This window comes from Epargyreus clarus, unplaced genomic scaffold, assembly GCF_041222505.1.
Source record: "Epargyreus clarus isolate Ecla_fem2 unplaced genomic scaffold, WU_Ecla_fem_2.2 ptg000024l, whole genome shotgun sequence".
NCBI classification, from domain to species: Eukaryota; Metazoa; Arthropoda; class Insecta; order Lepidoptera; family Hesperiidae; genus Epargyreus; species Epargyreus clarus.
Genome location: NW_027332231.1, coordinates 14,023,710 through 14,045,626, shown reverse-complemented (window position 1 = coordinate 14,045,626; position 21,917 = coordinate 14,023,710). Strand labels below are relative to the sequence as shown.

The 21,917-nt window shown below is 34.8% G+C and overlaps 1 protein-coding gene across 9 annotated transcripts in view; it reads left to right on the top strand.

The window, feature by feature from the left end:
- esn (espinas) overlaps positions 1 to 21,917 on the top strand; it is a 400,966-nt gene that overhangs the window by 209,390 nt on the left and 169,659 nt on the right. For 2 of the 9 annotated variants that reach the window (XM_073086547.1, XM_073086546.1), the window contains exon 1: positions 5,461 to 5,693. The exons of the other annotated variants lie outside the window; for them this stretch is intronic. The gene's annotated coding sequence lies outside the window, so the exon portion shown is untranslated. Of the gene's footprint in view, positions 1 to 5,460; positions 5,694 to 21,917 lie in introns of those variants that run through there. 9 annotated transcript variants of the gene reach the window in all.

Sequence of the window (21,917 nt, the reverse complement as noted above, 5' to 3'; positions counted from 1 at the left end):
GACCGATGCGGGACCTGTAGATTGCAAATCGTTTTTATATTACAGCATTTGAACTGTATAGTTGTGACAACATGATGAGGTATGGTCTCCTAGTTGTTAGTTAAATTTAAACAACGGAAACTAAAAAGGTAGTAGACACATTTTTTTCGCGAGTTGTAAAAATATTTTACCATGGTTTATTATCCTTATAATTCTTTGTTAGATGCCACTCCGCCCCTATGCCCTTTAAACTAAATGGTTCTTCAGCTACTTTACTCCCTTTTGAAAATCCTATATTGGAAAATCATATATGTACTCGTAACTCAGCTAATATTAAGTTAAGGTAAAATTTGCGATGTCGATTTTGATAATCTTATATTCGTCATTGTATATGTAACTTAGCTAATATTAAAGTAACACTTTGCCATGGTGACTCGCCGTTATCAAGATTATCTTCCCCTTAAATCCAATACACTTCACAATAAACCAATTTGTGTGGTACTAATAGAAACTCGTATCATTCCAATTCCATTGGTGCTAACAAGGATTGCTATACTGTTCCGGGTTGAATCCCTGATGCCAATACCGGCACCTCAATCCAGGAGCTCCCTAGCTCCCTTACGATGCTAAACACGGAATGAATATAACATCGAGCTATCTTGCATTACTATCGGTCATACAGAACCTTCCAACTATTGCAACAATACTCTATTACTAATCTTTAAAGTTTATATTAGTATAGCAAGACATAGGCGCTTATAACAAGAATTTAAATTAATCCCATGTAAGGTTAATCAATATTGAACTTTAATACGTGGGAGCAAGCTTCGAACTTCCAATCTTGTTGTAATTGGATAATGGAAGCTCATCATATGCTCTACCACGGTATTTGTAATATTCGATTCGAAATCGAGTCACGTTCGAGTAATTGGCTGAAAAATTATATCGAAGACGCTTATTGAATCTGATGATAGGATACCTGGGTCGACGGGGAAATGGGAAATTGTTAACTGGTTGCTGTTGCTTCGTAAAATGTTGCAATACTGCTAAGCTCTACATGGTTAGCTCTCGTACTTACTGCAAAGAGTTCTGTATATACAAAGTTAATGAAGCAATGCCAATTATTTTCTTTATGTTATAATACAAAACTTATGTTTAAACTGAGAATAGGAACAGGAATCTTAAGTTTAATGATAAATAACTATCTATAGAAGTTTGAGATATAATAATTTCATAGAAGAATACCTGAGACGTACTTCATTTAAAAGGGTTTTAGAAATATATTGATTGTAGTATATATCTACAATTAATGATGAATGAGCTTTAGTAGCCCAGCGTTATTAGGTAAGGAGTCTGGATTCGAATGTCAAAAACACATCTAATAATAATTTGCTAGTTAAATAATAATTTATTGTATCAAACAATACAACCCGCGGAAGTTTTCTCAATTACAGTTAAATTCATGTATGCATTAGACTACTGGCCTTTAGGCAGGCCTTTAGGTTAATCTAACCCTTTTCATTCTAAGACAAGACTCGTGCGGAAGTAAGGAAGTTTTACCTCAATTACATTATTACATCGAGTTTTCTCATCGTCTATCGAGAACGCATGGTACCGGCCCAGCCTGCAGTAGTTATTACGGTGATTGCGCAGCAAATGATACGAGCGAGCTCTAAATTGTACCCGTGTCGGTACGACAAGTTTGCTGCTCTTTTCATAAAGGACACTGTTTCACTAGTGTGTCGACTTTCACTGCAATAGAGCCAAACTTCTAGTCCGCTCTGAATATAGAAGTGAGTCGCGTTGCAACAGCAAATTGTAGAGATCAGCGGGACGAAGACAGCGCGGGACCCCCCCTGACACCCACCGCTGCCCGCTCTCGCCGGTGGGTACATAGCTGCGTTAGAGTGCCCTTACTGTTGCTACGGAGTATATGCTTGTAGTTGTGTTCGACCGCATTGGCTCTCTGATTACACCTGCACGCAACAAATTCAGAGCGGACTAGAAGTTTGGTGCGGACTATACCGGCCCAGCCCACAGTAGCTATTACGGTGATTGCGCAGCAATTGATATGAGCAGCTCTAAATTGTACCCGTGTCGGTACGACAAGTTTGCTGCTCTTTTCATAAAGGACACTGTTTCACTGGTGCGACTTTCACTGCAATATAAGCATAAATAACATTTTAGAACCCTATGTGGTACAAATGCGTCAGAACTCAGCACTGTCAGGTTTACTACTATACCAGTACCATCTACCAATGTATCGCTTTTCAATATATATGGTGATGGAAGGCGTTATTTTACTAGAGTAAAGGTTATGCTAAATGAGGTTCTAACTTAATGCAACATAGAGGCAACACGGTTAATGTCCTGCAGATGCAAAATCGACAGCTATCTGTGCTAGAAATAAAGGAACTCGTTTTGGTGTACGGAACCCTAAAAATATAATTCAGTACCTACATGTTTCTAAAAAATTCAAACAGCAGAGTTAAGATATGTACAATTGTACAAGTTTCAAATATGATACTGAAAATAAAAACTTCCTGAATTTCCAAAAAAGCTTATGTCTTAGCGGGATAGTAAATACGTATCTGTATAGGTATATTAATAATAACATTGAAAACTATTGTTACTTGACACCTTAAAAATATGTAATTACCTCTCAGTCAAGTCTCTTTAGACATTAATAACACTTCCACACCGGCGGAAGTGTACAGCCTATATTACCGAGATATGATTACTAAGTAGGTTAACTTTCTGTAGATTATATCTATGAACATTTGATTTGCACTATCCGTCTGGCATCATTTAATTAATCATTTTATTTTATCTATGTGAAGGTAATAAATATGAAAACTCAAATTAAATTTTAATAAGAAGACTGTTGATATGATTCAAATATGTATATGTTTTTGCCGCTCTTCGGCAAGATGTACATAGTTACCATGTCATATTAGTTCATGATCAACCCGTTACTGTCCCACTGCTGGGCATGGGTCTCCTCTAAGAATGAGAAGGATTAGGCCATAGTCCACCGCGCTGGGCGAGTGCGAATTTGTACACTTCACTTCACTTTGAAAACTTTTTTTTAAGATTTCACAAATATGCAGGTTTCTTCACGATGGTTTCCTTCGCCGTTTAAGTAAATGATAATTAATTTCTAATAGGCACATAACCTTGAAAAATCAGAGGAGCGTGCCTCAGATTTGAACCTCAGACCCCTCGATCAAGAGGCCGAGTTTCTTAACCAGTAAACTACCACTGCTGTTTGCAAATCAGTTGAAGTTTAAAAATAAAAAGGAACATACTTCTATTTTAATAATGAGGCTTTTATTTTACTTCTCAGGCACAATAAGAACAGTAACGCATTTGCGACCGATCTCAGATAGGGAAGGTGGTAGACACCAATATGGTTCTAATAGTTCTAGTAGCAACGATTCTGTGATTGATTTCAGCTAGTTACTTTATATAGAGTTAAAATCTATGATCATTAACTAATCAGTTGCACTGCAAGTGTAGAGAAATAGTCTCCGGACCCGTACTTAACTTAGCGGACCCTTTTATACAGTAGAAAAAGTAGATTCCTGTAAAGTACGTGGGAATGGAAATATCTCCATAAACATTGGTGCAAATCCAATAAATTCGCAAGTACGTAGCGAGGACGCCATTTACGCGGCCAGTTATGTGCGTATCTTCAAATACATTACGCACTGCCTACGCGTAAACACTGCCTTTTCCCATCGCTTTTCCCATCGCCAAAGAGTAACGTATACGAAGCTTCTAAGTATAAATATATTTGAACAAATTTGTACGAGAGACTCGTTTAATATACCCGTAGGATACAGCTGGTTATGTCTACAAATAATATTTATGCCTTCAATAACAGATCATTGCATCTTATTTACCCGAAAACAGAGGATAATGCCTTTAAAGTATATCTAATTCTTTGCCAAACGGCTTGACGGATTTTAACATGCAAGGTAACATTGGTTTCATCTTAATTGTGGAAGTAACATAGGCAATATTTTTAAGCAGGGTTTTCTGTTCTCCTAATAACTGAAAAATTCTGAAACTTGAAATTCGAACTCGCTTCCCCCAGTTGAATAGCCGAATTTGAAGCTATTAATCTATGCCCGTCGCTCATTTTTTTTAACTTAAGTATAAGAAAGATTTACAGGCATTAAAATTACATAACTATATACAATTACTAGCCGACCCAGCAAACGCTGTGTTGCCATATAAATACAAAAAATGTTAAGGGTGAACAACTCTTTCATTTAGGGGTACGAAAAATAGATAGTAGCCGATTCTCAGACCTACTGAATATGCATATACAATTTGGTGAAAATCGGTAAAGCCGTTTCGGAGGAGTATGGTAACTAACACTGTGACACGAGAATTTTATTTATAAGAGGTAATACGAAATAACACCTTTACGCGTTACAAAAGTAAGTACAGTATCTCTAATAGATTACGCCTACGGTGCCCGCTATTTAATAGCTGGGAGCTCTATCGAGTTTCTATTGACACAGCTATTTGTTTCAATGCCATTATTGACACACCGAACCTTATTTACTATCTATTGATGTGACTACAGGGGATATTTATTTAAATTACTTTTCAGGCGCTTATGGTAATTAGGCGTTAATATTTATTGCTAGCTTTTAATTAAAGATCAATTAAGTTGTACTTTGTAAGATTATAGATATATTTTTTCTATTTAAAGTCTAGATTAGTATTAACGTAGCCTTAAATAATAATATTGGCCTAGATTAAAGGGTGTTAAGATTGACCATTGACATATCTCCTTATGAAGCGTTACTTGTATTTATTACAGTCATTAATTATAGTAATTAGTTGAATTTGAAACTAACCGTTCTAATTAATTAATTAATTAATTAAATACCTAAATTAATAAATAAATCGTGCTTGAGTGGCGTATGCGCTGCTCCTAGAGTTATCTGCGGTAGTAGAGAAGTTAGCCTTCATCAAATATTTCAGGCCAAATCGCCAAGTCTTAAACCACTGAAATAGAAAAAAAAAGATAACTTTTAAAATCTAATAAGAAAAATAATTCATGTTAGATTTGATCAACATACGCAATCCTTGCTACAAACGTAAGGCTCCGTGTATAAGGCAAGTGCCCACTTCCCGCTCATTGCAAGACGTAATCTCGTCCCAATATTTCCACGAGTTGACACTCCGAGATCAAACGCCTCTGTTAAGGCTGACACATTGATTGCTTAGATCGACTTTCTATCCGTCACTTTGGACCGCAAATGAAAACTGGCAAGTAATTTATGACGCTTCACGACTATATACGGCGTGATAGAGACGAAACCCGTTTCAATTAAGATCGTAAATAAAACAGCGAGTTTGAATGGCTACTGTCAAGGGATGGTTTATTGGCCATCTTGCTCGCACTAAAAGAAAATAGCATGTTTCGTTTCACGGGAAACCCGCATATGCGGTCGGTTAACGCCGTGCCGTCAGTTGCGCATACGCATTCGAGGGCAGTGGATGTGTTTGGTGTTTGAGCAGATTTTTGCGCGTAAGCGACCTATATGAATTTGGTTGTGAATTAGTGATGTGACGGGTGACAACAAAAGGATGTGGAAGCCATTCACGGCAGTGCATTGCGAGTGTTTTGTTTAGAAAGTGAATTCACAAAGGATTACAGTGCTTTACAAGTTGGAGCACGTGGGAACGAGCTGGTGGGTAATATGGAAGAAAGTGGAGATATAACGTGGTTGTGACGTTCGCGCAATTATCCCGTATTCCACCTGCGTCTGGAAAGGTGTGCCTAACGGTCACACAGTGCCATTTCGAATAGTTTGACGTGCGTCTAATTATAATTTATATTTCGCGTTAGCTAATTGCACGTTGTTCCCCGCGGGTAACCCGTGGTATTGTTGGAACATCTGAGTTAATTACGGGTTGTATGAAGCATCAAATCTGACGGGTTAAGAATAGGCTTGCTATTTTTTTTTTCATCGTAATAAATAATACGTGAAAATATATGCCACGAACACACATTTTCATATAGATATAAATATTACCGTCTTCAGGTTACAATTCGTAGTCGAGGGTAGTCGAAGTTTCCTTTCAAAATACGAAAACCACACCTTTATCGGTATTCTCTTGTTTATTTGTAATTTATGATAGTGATAATAATATAGAAATTTAAAAAACTAGACATTATAATTAATAATATATCAATTCAATAAATAAGCGGAAAAATTAAATCTATCTCGTGAAAAAATATGCATATATATTTCAAATTTATACTCTTAGTAAAACACGTACTGTTATAAAAACTTGTATCTGATAAATTACCATCCATCATTATATACCTACCGTCTTCTAAATAAAATACATTTGTATATACTTAAAACATTTTAACAAAAAGTATGTGATAAAATTTAAAACCACGAAAATACTTATTTTTATTTATTTTATTCTTATTGGACTATTCATGAAGCCATAAAACTGACGGACATATATTTGCCTAAAATGAGTCATCGAGATGATACCATTTTTGTATCTACCTTTTGTACCTTGTTCTGGTACTTTGTTTAGGTAAGCAAATTCCTTAAAATACCTCTGGGACACTTTACATAAAACAAATATAAAATTCAGAACACATGCCAAATTCCGCGAAATCTTTTTAACATCAAGTACGTAACAAAATGGATGAGTGACATCTTGTTCTCATGAATTTTAATAAGTACAGTCATAGTATAGTGTCATAGACTTTAAACATTACATGGTTACGAAGATTCGCATAATAGTTCCGATTTTTTGTGGGACGCCAATTTTTTTGAGGTTTAAAGTAGTTGTTGTTTTCTGTAAAGATAATGTGAAATAGTGGTTACATAATGAGAGACATTAGTTGTATGTTAAATTTAACAAATGTTCGCACGAAGGACCAGAATGGACCAAATTAATTTTATTTGAAATTTGAAAATTTCATTGATATACTTTTTCGTATTATCAATGAAAACACGCAACTAAAAGAGCTTAAATTATTACTACCGAACAAAAATCATTACTAACAAGAAAAGGAGACACTGAATTGTTTTTTTTGCCCATTAGTATAAATACATATACGTAAAAATGTAAACATATAAAAGACCATGCGCATGAACTACTTACCTGACACACTACATGTCTTACATACGAGTATTACAGTAGTAGTTACATTAAAAAAACTATATTTCACTAACCATCTTACTCTTTGTAATAAGAAGTTGTGATGATTTTAACTATCAGTTTAATAAGAGGGATGAAATTGAGTCGCGTTGTAAAATATTGCGCTTTAGTATTAACTTAAAGGTGGGTTTAAAGGTGGTAGAACCCTTTGTGGTTCGACTCCGGTGGCACCACCGCCACACCTATTTCTACCTAATAACAGCAGTGTTAAGCGCTGCTGTGTTCCGGTTTGAAGGGTGTGGTAAGGGAGACAGACTTTATCGAGGCGTTCCAGCTTAGTCCTCAGGAGTAGCGGCGCATCTGTGGCCGACCTCAGGTAGGAATATCTAATCCTATCTGGGGTTGATTACAGGTGTCCATGGGCAGCAGTACTCACTTACCATCAGGTGGACTGCATGCTCGTCTGCTACTCTTATATTATAAAAAAAAAAAAAAAAAAAACTTGCTCGACTGACAGCGATCAAGCGATGAAATGTTTCAAAATATTTGTTTTTTAATATGTAATTCCACGTTATGATAAGTGGTAATTGTAGCCGATGAATATCTGTGTTTGATGCTAAATGGGATTAGGGTCATATCTGAAGTAGGTCAAAGTAATATAGTAGTAAACCCGCTGAGGGCTAAGGTAGAATGTCCTGTGTACATTTCTGCCCTTTACGGCGCCTTTCAAACTAGAAAATATTCTTGCATGATACCGCTATTGTAGGGAAGAAGTAGGTCGTAGTGCTTAAATGGTCGAACGAGATATTGAAAATTCTGACACCCTTAAATTAAATACCCTTTAAATTAATACGGTTCTTACGTGAACTTTCCGTATTATTTTGGGAGATTTTTCTACCTATTCGAAAATGAAAAGATTTTTATTGTAATATCTGTATTTCCTGAAAATATAATATCTTCAAACTAATTTCCGACAGAATGAATTTTACAAATATCGATACAATTATCTTATCAAACTATTACATCACATTAGCTCTTTGGCTACGTCGACAATCTTATCGTTACTCGCGCTTATAGCAACAAGTACCTAACCCTTGATAGATCGTCATACACTTCACATAAAAGGTAATCAGAAACGAGCAACGATACATTATTTCTAGGTCTGTTAATGGAATAATTAAAGGACATCACTGGGTCCTTAGGCAGGACTGGTCGGTGATCCTTATATGATCGACGTAATCGCTAGGCTCTCATAAATCTTGATGGGTGATGAAAAAATATAATATTCATGAACAAGATCATGTTTTTATGTCAACACTTCAATGTGTATCATGTGTTGTGTAATGAAGATTTTAATTGAATGTTTTTGTACAGAGGAATATTGCTTACACAAATGGTATGTATTTATCGCGAACTCATTACTCGGTTCTTATAATAAGTATGATTAGGATTAGTTATTTCAGAATTATTTCGGAATCTTGGGGCATTAAATTGTTATATGCTAGAATACTTTCCATACAGCAAGCTGCGTCGCATTATACCTATGAAAGTTATGTCTATCTGAAGTTTTTTTTCCTTTGAAATCCAAAAAGAATTAAGTATAATATCATCATCATCCCATTATTGTCCGACTGCTGGGCACGGGTCTCCTCTCGGAATGAGAAGAATTAGACCATAGTCCACCGTGCTGGTCATGTGCGTATTGGTAGACTTCACATACCTTTGAGATTTTTTTTTTATAAATCTCTCAGGTATGCAGGTTTCCTCGCGATGTTTTCCTTCACCGTTTTAGTAAGTGATAATTAATTATTAAAAATTAAAGTATAATAGCAGTAAGTTAAGAAGTACTTGTACTTCGTTTCGTTTGTTTTTTTTTTGCTACAAGTTATTTAGGATTTCCTATTCCACACACTTTATGCCTTATTTCTTATGAACTTTCTGCCATTACAATTTGCAAAATACTGACCTCAAAAAAATATAATAAATTAATCCATATGTATATGTATCCATATGTATGTATCCATATGTATATGAAATTTAACTCCAGTGTACTCTAATGTACTGTATCTCCAATCGACGTAACAGTCATTGTGCTAAAACCCCGTGTCATCATACCAAAATACAATTTAGTCAAGATCTTTACAGCTAACATCGTATAACAACCGTTTAGTCTAATAAACCAGTACAAAGCCGTCCCCGATGGCGAGATAGCGATTAATTAGCATCAAAGCGCCGCGGATTGTTCCAGTGAAAATGTTAGGAAAGCGAGCTCCATTGTGTGTGGAATGCCGGCTTTTTATAAGCCATTTGGGTCTTGTGCTTATGACAATTATGGATTACTTGTGTATGTAACAAAAAGGTTTTCGTTTTTCATTGTTTGTGACGCTTTTCTAGTTTTGTTTCTGAGTAAACTGTAACGTTTGTGTTCTTGTAAACTTCTCAATCTTGAACTCATTTTTAGACGACTTCCCAATGAGAAGTTATTTAGAGGTTCATATTGGACACGCTGTTTACGCCTTTATCAAACGAAGTATATTGAGCGCCGACTTCAGAACTGTACAGAACAGTACACCAACATTTATTTGAATTATTTTTTACTTTATATTAACATAGAAGTCCGTTGTATTTTATTTGTTATTGAGTAAACAGCGTTTGTGGCCTTCTAAACTTCTCAATCTTGACGAAAAGTTTTAGTTCATTGTAAATTGGTTCAGTATTTTCTCATGATGCATATGGGTAGATCATATCTCGTATATGGTTTTAAATGTAATTATATATGAGCATCATAAAATAAGCATTATGTACTTCTGTTTAAATTATGGTTTTTATTATCTTTGTTAAGATTATTTAAAGGGCAGTAAAATTCAGGATTACGTGAACATTCGGTTACGGTTTATAATATCCCGTATATTATTACAATGTAATGTCATAGAGACATTAAAAAAAAAAAAAGTCATTAAGTGTATTATTCGGTAGAGAAAGTAGTCAGAAGCTTAATCTATTATTGAAGGTGGTAGGACATTTTGTGGTGCGGCACCACCGCCACACCTATGTATTTCTACCTAATAACAGCAGTGTTAGGAGGTGCTGTGTCTGGTTTGAAGGGTGTGGTAAGGGAGACAGACTTTTCCGACGCGTTCCAGCTTAGTCCTCAGGGGTAGCGGTGCAACTGTAGCCGACCTCAGGTAGGAATATTTAATCCTATCTTGTGTTGATTAGATGTCTATGGGCAGCAGCAGTCACTTACCATCAGGTGGACTGCATGCTCGTCTACTACTCCTATATTACAAAAAAATAAGAAGGAATATTGTTAAGCGTATTAGTCATATGATATGTTATTCGACAGAGAAAATGGTCCGAATCTTAATGCTCTATGACCATGACGCGTGGTGTATGCCCAAAGGGTTCTTGAATTATCTAAATCTTAGGTCTAGCTATGTTATATAAGTTACGTTCATTATAAATGAGGAACATATTTTATATTCTGATCATTTATTACTGTCGTTAATTTGACGTTAAGAACCGCTCACGATCACGGGCTAAAAGGATTATAAAGTATCGGCTCATAAAATGTCATAAAAGGATTAATGTAATTATTTTATTAAATGCATTTTGCATGTTAATGGAAAATTAAATAAAATAGGGACACATGTACAGCAACAACCTAACTCTAGAAATATTATTATTAATAGTCTTTATCACTCCTACTATTTAGACCAATCCAGCGACACCTCATTTGTTTAGATCCATTTCGGCTGCGTGCGTGCCAAAGAATGAAACATACATACAAACATACGAAAATCATTACCCTCCTTTTAATTTTCAAAGTAATATACACAATTCTTAATGATTTTACTTATTACTTATTAATTAGAATTATTGTCGGGACTTTACATTCATAACGTTGCAACGAATTCATACGAAAAGATAAGAGATTCATTTTATTTATATGTAGCAAATGAGCTCATAGATGTGCTAAACATCATCGGTAAAATAAAGGCTCACAGACTCCGCTGGCTCGGGCATCTTGAGAGGATGGAGGAAGATCGGGCGGTAACGCGCGCATACCTGGGACGGCCGAGCGGTAAACGCCCAGTCGGCCGTCCCAGATATCGCTGGAAAGATGAAGTAATGAAGGACCTGCGTGAGCTCCGGGTAGATAACTGGCTGGAGATGGCGCAGGACAGGCCGAAATGGTGTCTCTTAGTATCGGAGGCTGAGACTCACTTTGGGTCGTTGCGCCAATGCAGTAAATGAGCAAGCAGTCATCTGATAAATTCGCGGCTACTCCCCCTAAGTCGAAACGCCTCCTCATATAAGCGTATCTTTTACTACACCCTTCAAACCAGAACACAGCAGCGCTACATTGATATATAAAGCAGAAATAGTGGTGGTCTCTCTACTCGAACCATGAAAAATTTACCATCTTTAAAGTCCAACGATAGAGATTTAGTAGTTTCTAAATAATTTCTGTATTCTAAGGGTCTGTACCTGCAATATATTATTGTGATACAGAAGTCCTTCGTTTTTTAATTTACTTACAATCTTATAAGGGTATAGGTTCCCAATAAGGTACACACAGCCTACTTGATTTATTGGCTACATAAATCATATTCTATCCGCTGTGTTTTGAGTGGAATTCCCAATAGATTTTAATAAAACATCAGCTTGAGATTTATGACTACCTTGTACGAAATTTAATAAAAACGATCTTGGTAGTCCTAGACGGAAAAGGGAATAAGGGAATTTACAGATTGTAGGGACAACGTGTGACTTGTGGCTCTCGATGTGAATATAGTGAATTTACTTACATGGATAGGACATAATGTCTGCTGAATTTTGCAGAATCAAAATCTATAGAAGTGAAACAGGAAAAATCAAAAATACACTTAAATATTTGATATAAATGGGTTAAAAATAAACTAAACCAAATTCAGACGGGTGGATTTTATAAAATTTTGACAGAATGACACTTACTTACCATCGACTTTTGATATTGCCGACTGCACCCTCTTTACAACCAGATGGACTGCATACTCGTTTGATATTTCAATGTTATAAACAATGTATAGTCAGCGCCAAACTGCTAGTCTGCTGTGAAGTTTTTGCGCACAACTACAAGCATATATTCCGTAGCAACGTAAGGGCATACTAACGCACCTATGTACCCGTGGGCGAGAGCGGGTAGCGGTCGGGTGCCTGGAGGGCTCCCGCGCTATCTTTGTCCTGCTAATATTTACAATTTGCTATTCAACGCGACTCATTTCTATGTTCAGAGCGGACTAGTAGTTTGGCGCGGCCATTACCTATCTCATGATATCTGCGTTACATAACCAATCATATCTTTTGCAGCACTCCAAAATTCCACTGCTATAAATTCTCTCTTTAGGTTTGCAACGCGTTGATTTTATCTGTAGTACTGAGTTCTATGGATTGATATAAATTTCAAATTGAATGTTCACGTCACAGCCTTCACGTAAACGTGCCTTCACGTGCCTTTACTGATTTTACGTAAAAGGTGTAAATAATGCATCGTATTTCCTTGTAGGGCGTGTTTTTGTCGCTATAAATATGTTAACAAATTGACCATTTATAAAATGACCATAAAATGACATGTTATGTTTATGGTTTTTTACTTTTACCTATTACTCTTTACGGATTACTCTTGTAAACTAAGCTCTGTTCTGCGTGTTCTGGCCTGCATGCGTGCTTATTACTTTATATTGTAATAGTCCGCGCCAAACTTCTACTCTGCTCTGAAGTTGTTACGCGCAGTTGTAGTCAGAGAGCCAACAGTAAGGTAGCAACAGTAAGGGCACACTAACGCAACTATGTACCTGTGGACGAGAGCGGGAAGCGGTGGGTGCCGGGGGGGGTCCCGCGCTGTCTTCGTCCCTCTAGTATCTACAATTTGCTGTTGCGACGCGACACCTTTTTATATTCAGAACGGACTAGAAGTTTGGCGCGATCTATACATAGATGCTTTTCCCTTCATGTAAGTGACCTGCACGCATGATGCGGAGATACGGGTTAATACGGGTGATACACGCAGGCGCGCCTGCATGATAAGAAAAGGTCCTAATAAATGCATTTTAAAGCAATCCTGCTTATGAATGAAAAACTTAGAATGCTTCATAGAGTAACCAAAAACGGCAAAACGTTCTTCATTAATCTCCCTTGCCTTTGAAACTCTGGTTTGTGTTTTGACACAGCAGCGCCTAAAACTGTTATTATTAGGTAGAAATAGTACGATGGTGATTTCTCCGAAGCAGAAACCTGAAGATATAAATACCTTTATTCTGTAAATGCGATTTTCTCTTTATTTCCATATTAATTTAAACCCAGAACTTAGTAATCAAGCACTTAATTACAAAATTATGTACTTGAAATATAATATATTCGTACATAAGGTAAAGTCACCTATTTCCGCGGTATTTTCACCAAAACTAGGAAGAGCGTCAGATATTAAGCATTTGCTACGGCTTAATAAGGAAGTAGATAATTTTATCAGAAGCTTTATTATCTATATATAGCTTTATTATCTTTATTATAGTACTCTTGAAATAGACTCGACATTTTACGATTAGATATTGATTTAAATGTGTATTTTAAATCAAAATGAACCAAGTTAGAAAACCCTAATTCCGATGTAAAAATCCTTATTCCGATGTATTTGGTTCCTAATTCCGAGTATACAAATTAAAGGAGTGAAAGAGATAGAACGACTGCTACATGGTGTATCAAAATTAATGTTATTTATTGAAATTAGTTTCAATTTTGATTTAACTTTTTTTTATTAGTTAAAGAGTAGCTTTATCAAAAGTGTTCTTAGCGATGATTAAAGGGAAGCTGCCGAAATAAAACTTTTTTATAGTATAGTTTCTTGATTGGTTAATTTTACTAATGTATATCATGTATTTGTTTTAAAACTGCAGTCAACTCGTGTATCTGCAATACAATTTTTGACATTCTTCTTCGTGTACTTTACTAAGGTTTATTATTGTACACCATAAATAATAATAATATGGAATACCGTCATGAGGTTTATATAATTATTTAATTTTGAATTATTTAATCAAATGAAAACGTCGTAAAATGTTCTAGTTCTTATTTAAATATCCATTAAAATCGTATAACAATATTAATTCTTCATTAATTAGGATAAAGCGAATTCCTGATACAAACAATAGAAATGTTCTTAAAAACTGATGAAATCTTTAAACACCCTGTATAGTATTTTGCGGTTATGCCGCGGATTAATGTGCCCATATAACCAAATTCCGACTTATATACATCGGAATAGCGTTTCGTAACTAAAAATCACGTTTCCAAATTCCGATTATTAAATAATAACAGACTTTTATACAATTTTGAGACAGAAAGATGCTTTATTAAAATATGTACATAATAATATATAATACTTGTTCAATATTACATCCATATCTGGATGAACTTCATTTTCTCTCCTTAGTTGTCCCATAGAAGAAATTAGGAAAGTACTTAGATAGGTCATCTTTGATATTATATAATTAGGTAATGCAGTACAATGCAGTACAACGGAAAATGATTTCGATATTAATTGAGTATTCAATTTGTCAAATTCGAAGCAAGACGTGCTTATTCATAAAAACAACTACAAAAATTGAAATTAAAAACAAGTCTATAAAATTGCTATTCCGTGGTATACCTCGGTTTAAGGGACAGCCCAAAATATTTGGCACCTAATGCCGCTGTATTTTTAAACTTATTTTTACTGTTATCTGTTAAGAAATAAGCACAATATTTAAATGTTATCGATTCCATATATAATCAATATAATGTTTTCATGGAAACACTATCACATACATGCAAATTTATTGAAAAAATCACTATTTGAGAAATCGTGACATTCACGTGTAAAAGGCCCAAAATGTATGAAGCATACGTTTGATGGAGGCACTAATGCAAAACTATGCGATTATTTAAAAAACCATACACATAATACTATTACGATAGCCATATGACAGTAGAGTGATAAATTATCTATTAAATAACATACCTTTTATTAAAAATGAGTTGGTAAATAGTTTATAAAAGCCGTTTTTGTAAATACCACGGATTATGGTGCCAATTTCAGAACCCCTCGGCATTAGGTGACTTTACCTTATCTGACTAATTACAAAAGCCAGTTTTCCTATTTCCAAGAATGTTTCGACATCTATTGGCAAATGCTGTAAGGGAGCTGTTTTACTACCGACTTGCAACGACTAGTGATATATTTTCGAAATACGACCTAAAGGATTATAATAATACATAGCAAAGCACAGTTCATACAATTAGATCTAGCATCACGAAGCTTAGGAAATAATTATGTAACACTGAGCATTTTTTTTTTTTTAATTAAGCCCTTAAAGTCCAAAATTAGGGATACAAGCTTGTAATGCAACTACTGAGTTAATTTTGAATGCAATTTTATGTTCACTTTAACACATTTCGAGCAAATTATCGCAATAAATATTTATTGTTCAACTGAGTATTTGCTCCTTTTCGAAGTCGGTAAAAATCTGTTAGTCGATTTATTACAGTAAGGAGCCTAAAGAAAAATTTCCGCTCTCTCTTGCTCTTACCTCGCGTGTAGTACAACCAGTCGGTCACATGTGTTTATTAGGCAACCCGACTAATTCGACTCCAGGCTTGCACATAGGATTAGACTGATACATAGAAACAGGTGCTTTAAAAAACGGCATGGTGTCCCTACAAAAATTATCTACCTAATGTAACACTTCAGTTTCCTCTTATTCTACGTATCCCTGATAAAAAATCTTTATTGTTTACACCTTTCTAATAAAATACTTATTTTAACACGCACGCTTTTACTTACAATATAATAGGAAGTACAGAAAATAATACAGGTGACAATTTCGCGCCAAACAAAATGTCACATTTTCCATACATCGCATTCGCGCGCAGGCAAAGACAACTCGTACAAACAGCCAAACACTAATACTATTATGAATAAATTAATACAAATTATGTCTAATACTTTATCTTAGAAATTTAATTCCATCGACATTACATTCCTATTAAGCGTAGGATACGCTGCGGCTCGAAAGTGCATTTTCCTTTAAGAGAGATATTTTAATACGGCAACACGCGTGTAATTAGATTACTTGACCCACCGGTTAATGAACGATTAACTAATTAAGTCTTGATCAGAAATGGAAAGTTGTCTATCAAGGTAATTTCATAAAAACTTACCTATTTTATATTTATACATCTGCACAACTTTATAAATGAAGGAAACACTTCAATGTTGCTCTGTGATTCGGAATGTTGGTGTTTTTTTATTAAAATATGCTGGGGTTCGTCATAAGAAACAGTAAAATCTTAAAAAAACCAGAGACTAGAATCCTTTTGTATAATACTTTAGTACGAAGTGTGTTGGAGTATTGTCCTGTAGTTTGGAGGCCTCATTATGCGGCTCATATTCTTAGAATTGAACGTGTCCAGAAAAGGTTCTTATGGCATTTATCACACTCTGCTAATATTTCAAAAAGAATGCGCACATACTCTGAAAAACTTGAACACTTTAATATGTCTTCTTTGAATAAGCGAAGAATACTTCTGGACTTGACATTCCTTTACAAAATTCATAATAACATCATAGATTGTCCACAACTACTTAGCAACTTTAAATTTAGAATACCCCGAACCGCCACGCGCCATCCAACTTCACTTTTTGTTCCGCCGCTAAGATTAACAGTCTTAGGTAGCAATTCTCCAATACCTCGTTTAAGTAAAACCTTTAATGATTGGTCCATTGACGGACAAATTGATTTATTCTCACTCAAGCTTCACCAGTTTCGACATCATTTGCTCAAGAAAATCCCAAATTAAATTCCACCATTACTATTAAAATCAGAATTACCCTACATTAATATAGTTATTAAATTAGTAAAACATTGTTTTAAGTCAAGCGCCTCTGTTACTTAGGTATTATGTTTATTGCATGCAGTGTTTACCTATAAGTGATTGTGCATTTAGCTATATTATAGGTTATGTTGTAAGAAGTTATTGTAAGATGTAACAATTGTTGGTAAACCAAATAAATAAATAAATAAATAAATAAATAAATAAATAAAATTAAAATTTTAATAAGACCTTGCACATGGACAAACTCTTTTTTTTATTTTGTCTGTATCTGTTAAAGTAAATTAGACGAAACTAATTAAGACGAAAGAAAATACGTTAAATTATAAAAACAATGACAGATTGAAAATCTTAACGCTATCGCCAAATTACGTGTTACCAAAAATTAAAATAATATACAAAATAACATAATTCAAATTCAAATTCAAATTCAAATTCAAATATATTTATTTGCAAGAACATGGGTAAGACATAAAATAACAGTAAAGGTATATAAGTTCGCCAAGTTCCGCCTGTCAAGGCATGCAAATTTAGAAATTGTGATTACAAATAAATTGGAATAAATTATTTTTATAATTATGTCATTAATATCATCATCAATTATCAAATCATCATCAATTGTCAAAATTTACATTTCAAATTAGTCATCATAAAATACCAATTGTTTATTATTAACGTTAATTATAATCTTTTATTACAACAGTCTTCAAAAAAATCTTTAATACAATAATAGGCTTTTTGTGTCAAAAATGTTTTTAGTGATTTTTTAAAGTCAAATTCACTTTTACTCTTGATATGAATAGGTAGAGCATTGTATATCCTAGGTCTCGTACAAAATATACTGTCGTGGAACAGCTTAGTCCTTGAGTACAAATTTAGTAATTTATTATTACGCCTATTAGATATCATTTTATCATAATGTTGAATGTCACGTTTTACCATCAGGGCGAGTTCATAAATATATAACGAAGGGAGAGTCATAATGTTTAATTGTTGAAAGTAAGTCTTGCATGATTCGGTTGATGATAGTTTACACATAGATCTAAGACATTTTTTTTGGGCTTTGAACACGCTATCTACTCCCACAGCGTTGCCCCAAAAGATAATAAACATAATAAACATAATAACAAAATAATAAAATAACATAATAATAAAATAACATAATTAACATAATATATATATGCAAAAAAAGATAGCATTAAGTTTATATGACATTGCGTGCTTGACCACTGTTAACAAAACTTTTATTTAAAAGAAATCGTCTTTTTTGTGCAGTAGCCAGCTTCGTGGTTTCGGTCCGTAATTTCGGACCTTACCTCAGGGTACTATTAACTACATTGTTTGAGTCATAAGCATATGAAATTTAATATTAACCTTGTTTCAGAGAGATAAGGATTATAGTTCATTGTCTTTTGTAAAATAGATATCGGCCAGGGGTCTGCTATTTTATATTCATGAGGCCCAGTTTAAAAATTTTAATGTGACTGTTGACTATTTTTAAAATTTGATTTTTTCTATAAAATAATTTAATTTACAGTCTATTAAGAAGTAGTTTACAAAAAAATATAAAATTTATTAGGTATATTTCAATGTGAATTTACCTAATAAGAATTAAATAATAAAATTGCAGATTTATTAACCACACACATAGGCCGGGTTTAAAAATAAACCTTTAATAATAATTAATATATAATAACAGAACTCAATTAACACTTATTAAACATTTATAAAAAACATAAATACACGGTAGTAAAATTATTCCAAAATGTAAACAGTTATGTTATTGTATAACAGCTCATGCAAGTCATGAATGTCTTATATAAATGACATCTTTGAACTCTTAGCGCAAGTTTCGATACGGGTTTTGGAAAGTCGTTTCATCTTCATTGAAGTGCAAATCGTCGGCGAATTGGCTTACAAAGAGGCAACTTAATACTAAGTGACTGTCAATAAGATGTGTCTTCGGTATGACCATTTGAACGTTATTGACTATGTATTATGTTACAAAATCTTAGGGCTCTCACACGTTAATCGATTGATCGTCGATCGACGTCATCGATGGTAGTATCGACCATTCAACGTCGTTCGTCAATTCCTTTCAAACCAATCGATCGATACCATCGATTCGATCGAAGACGAAGACGTCTAACTTTAAAAACAATTTTAAATAAAATGAAGGCAAAATAAAGAACGCATTACAATTATAATGTTTAAACAACTGTTTGCAACCTTTCTAATAAGTGTCAACCAATCAATCAACACACAAACCTACTTCAAACCTATGTCACTTCTTCTTGATGGCTTAAAATCAAAATACACAATGCCTCCATCACACTCTCGCCACTAACGTGCTCGTTCTATACACAACGTAGCGTAACCGCCTTCGGCCACCTGCAACTACTACTTTGAAACCTTTATTTTTTCTCGATAATTGATTTTTAATGGGCCCAAGAACGCGCCCCACGTGACGTGGCTTTCAAGTTATGAATTTGAATTATAGAGGACACAACGCTAGGTCTGTGGTTTGCTTGCACGAATGCTTTTGATGGAATGTTGGTTTTGTAATTGTATTTCTAAATGTTTTAAGTTATATAAGTGTTCTTTTAGCGTTTAAAAAATAATAGACCGATAGTCTGTGGAACATAAGTTCATGCATGAGACTAATATATTCAAAAGAAAAAGTTAAGCAATCATACGGATATGAAAAGAAACCATTTTTCATAATATACCACATTATTGTAAGTTATACTTGTATACTAATTTTTTTTTATTATATAAGAGTAGCAGACGAGCATGCAGTCCACCTGATGGTGAATGGCTACTGCCGCCCATGGGCATCTGTAATCAACCCCAGATAAGATTAGATATTCCTACCTAAGGTCGGTCACAGATGCGCCGCTATCCCTGACAACTAAGCTGGAACGCCTCGGAAAAGTCTGTCTCCCTTACCACACCCTTCAAACCGGAACACAGAAGCGCCTAACACTGCTGTTATTAGGTAGAAATAGATGTGGCGGTGGTGCCGCCGAATATCGTACAAACAAATTATTTTAACAGTAAAAATAAACTTCGCAATGAAATATACAGGCATAATAATCATCTACAAACTTTGCTTCGCATTGTGGACTAAAACTAAAATTAAATTTCATTCTAAGACAAAACCAGTACCCAACAATGAGACAACAATTGATGTTACTTTCCTATATAACTTGCGAGAATTAGTTCTATGTCTCAACCGCCCATGATGGCGCTGTACTAATTTTCATACAAACCATCTCGATGACGTTTCGATTACGCGCTCGCGCTCGCCCCACTGCTTTGTATGCAAGAGTGCGTACGACGCTGGTATTTATTCGCAGCGAGATTCTTGAATAATGTATCTCCTAGCGCGGGATAAAAATTAGATGCCAAGAATTGTCAGTAAATGCTGCTAATTTTGTTAGCTCTTGTCTAGTTTAGCTCAAAAGGGAATAGCTTTTTGCCGTTTAGAAGAAATTATTACTCCACAATGTATCTTCGTTTCCTTAGCGATATCCTTACAGCAAAAAGTACGATAGCGATACACGCAATCGTACTTTATGTCCTTATAGAATTACGTTTATATATTTGATGATGGAGAATTATAATGATAGGCGTCTAAGTCATCACAACTATGAAAAGTAAAAGTATGAAAAGTATACGAATGCAGAAATACTGATACAAGCCGTTTTAGTTCGGTCGTCAGGGGCAGCAACTGTGGTCAACTTCAAGTAGCATTCCCCTTTTATTTGGAGCTTAATGAAAATTTGACAGTGATCACTTCACATAAGATGGGAAGCATGCTCGTTTACTCGTTATATACATAGTATGAAAATATATCAAACAATAATCATAAAATCTGAGTTAAGTTTAGTAAAGGTGCCATAATTTATAAGTGCCGATATTTCGACCCAGTTACATGGTATGTCGTAACGGCGATCTTCATAAACGCTCATCGTGAGAACCCGTTAGGTAATCGAATGTAGGATAGATATTACATACCTTGTATTATGTAAATTCCAATAAAATTCCTCAATTCTAATATTTAGGAACACGGGCAGATGTTTAAGTGCCTTAATTTACTTAGTCTGTTTGTAGTAACATAAAGTGATCCAATTAAAATTTGCATTTGCAAATTTGCGTGCAGTTCAACTGATGTTAAATGGTCACTGCTGTTTGTGTATATCCGTTATTTGACTCTTATCTGAAGTCACAAATGCGTTGCTACTGAAGATAAACTTGGAACCGCTCGGGTAAGAAGCATAACCGTCCCCTGTAGCGCTTAACATTGATATTATAAGGCAGAAATATACATTTTTTATATTACAGAAGTAGCAAATAAGTATGCACTCCACCTTAGGATAAATGGCTACTAAGCCCATAATCTGTAATCAACTCCAAATAACATTATAGAGTCCTAATTGATATCGTCCACATATGCGTTGCGATCTCTTGAACTGAAAGCCTCAAATAAGTATACTCGTATCTCTTTTATTACCACCGCTGGTAAGGCCGCTAGAAAACCGTGAATACTTCTACCACCCATAACGTTATCGCGAATCATTTTATCATACAAATCATAACTTAAGCATACTGCAAGTGTACCTCAACACATCGAATGACTATCTATTTGAAAATGTCGTGAGCGCCTTTTCGAACTGCGATCGCATTATAAGATCGTTATTCGAAACAGTTGCCTAACCTTTTAGTTCATTATTCCGTTCCCTATTGTCTGTCAATCTATGGCGTCTACTCGAAATGTACCCAATAATTGTAGCGCCCATTGAATTGAACTTACACCCGCAGTGCGAACCGAGGAGTGGGGGATAGAAACCATTAGTTCGTAAAAGAAGGAATGA